Below are 2,500 nucleotides of genomic sequence, written 5' to 3' on the forward strand. Positions count from 1 at the left end.
GATTGAATTACCAGCATATGCTAATTCGGATGTAGTATAATTCTACATGAAACGCACAACTTTCATGTAATGATATGAAAAAAAAAAGAAAAAATGGACATATACAAAATTGTCTGCTTTGCTAATTGGATATCAAGATTCGTGGCACTCTAATGAATGGTTTATTGTTCAACATTTTGTATCTGTTATGATTTATTTACTTATCATTATTCATTATGATTAATTTATTATCATTTATAATGATTGACTGATTAATTACCACTCATATATTATTATTCATTGTGCTTCCTTATTGTTGAATATTTGATAATGAAAAAAATGTACATTCACGAAAATATTTTCATTGTTACTGATTTTTTAAAACTTGAAGAATTTACGTAATTTACATGAGAATACATGTAGATGTATATCTATGTCAGTTTGTCTATTTGTCCAACACACATACATACAAATTATATATGTACATATATGTATACATATACACATATATAAGCATATTGTTGTGCTGATATTCGCCATTCACAAGTTCTCGGAACCTTTTCTTTTATATATCTATATATATTTTATTTTTTTTATTTTGCTTCTTTTCCCATTGTGTTTGACGGGGAAAAATGGCACCAGAAAAGATATGATTCAGGAATTTGTAAGAATATATTCGCCTACTGCTGAATGTTGGAAAGGAAAGCAAAATAGACATGACGGGAAAGAAAAAATGCGGAAAGTTTTAGACGAGCATCATTGCAAGAGGAAAAAAAGGGTTCACTGTTTTCTCTCTGATGGAGCTTGATATTGTCTAAGAATCTTATATGGCTTTCCTTTTCCACTTCTGAAAATTATATCTGTCCTATTTTTATGCTATTGTGATTATCTGATCAGTTTTTATCTTGTGCATTGTAACATTACTTTATACTCACGATCTTTAATATTAAGTTCCTGTTTACTCTTCTTCCTGTCGGTATTAAGTGTTTATCCCTCATTCTCTAAACATTGCATTTCTTGTTTGCTCTCGGATATTTTTAGCCCTGTTACCTCCCCAGGTCAAACATGCCCTTTTGACGCTAAGGTTTCCTCGAAAGCACATACTCAGTTCTCCATAAATCTTTCCAGTATTTTTCGTATCTGCAGTATGGTCGTTGGTGCTGTTTTGTTGATTCTATGTGTGTCTACACGCGTAAACACACACACACACACACACACACACACACACACACACACACACACACACACACACACACACACACACACACACACACACACACACACACACACACACACACACACACACACACACACACACACACACACACACACACTCACAATGTACATATATCTTATTAACGAAAGAAACAGAGAACAAAAAATATAAATGTATGCACACATCATCCTAAGCTTCCCTTAGGATTTATGTATTCGTGGAAACATTAACCCGCCAAATCCTGCACAGATGGTAGGCTGCCACCATTCATTTCAGGGTATTAAAACTTTGGTTAATGTGAGGCAGTAAGAGATGTGTGTAAAATAAATTCCAGTGTATGTATAGTAACATATACAAGTTGATAAAGAGAACTGTAACGGGTGCAGTAGAGCTGTGTGGGCGAGATGGAAGTCTTAAGCAATATTTCTTACGTATTTTATTTCCACTCGTAGTTCAAAGTAAAATGACATTTAAAAAAAATATAGATAACTTTAGACGCATTTAACTAAAAGGGAAAAATAATTGGTTCTTAAAAAAAAAAAAAAAAAAAAAAAAAAAAAAAAAAAAAAAAAAACTGCCGTTGGCGCAAAGAGTCCAATGACCTGCTAACATTGTGATCAAACTTATTGTACAATAAGTACAAAAAATCACCAAGTGAATCTATCCAATATTTGTTGGATAGAAGAAAAAAGAGAGGAAAAATAGGCTCCTCCAACTGATATAAGAAATTACGCCATATAACCATTTGTTTACTTAGGAAATGTTCCACTTTCACTTTTGAAAGATGACCTTTACTTTTAGGGGAATAATCCACATTTGCATCACCACTGTGGCCATAAAGGGCAAAGGCTAACATTCATCTGCTTGTGGCTTACACGGTGTACTATTTCGGCATCATTTTCAACTGCATTTTCAGGCTAGGTTTAGTGGCGCCCTTTTCATTCACTTTAACAACTATAGCAATGGTTGAAAATCTAAAACCGCTCCAAATACAATAATTTTCCGGTACCTCGGCCAAATCGATTCGATTCAGCTCATGGAGAATCATCTCAATTCTTGACTTGCCTAGATTCGTCACATTAATTTCAACAAGGAACGAAAATGAAAACAGCCACCGTAAGAAAAGGGACCGTTCAAACCATGCGAAGCGAGTCAATTGAAATCATCAGAGTCACCGATTCGCACGGGACCAACTTTTCCGCGAAGGGGTTATTGGATGTTATTGGATGATCAATTAAGTACGAGAGCGACGTACCATATATGGTCCTTGTGATCCTATGCACCGAGATAGGGATGCCTTTATGC

The sequence above is a fragment of the Penaeus monodon genome, chromosome 14, assembly GCF_015228065.2.
Source record: "Penaeus monodon isolate SGIC_2016 chromosome 14, NSTDA_Pmon_1, whole genome shotgun sequence".
Classification (NCBI taxonomy): domain Eukaryota; kingdom Metazoa; phylum Arthropoda; class Malacostraca; order Decapoda; family Penaeidae; genus Penaeus; species Penaeus monodon.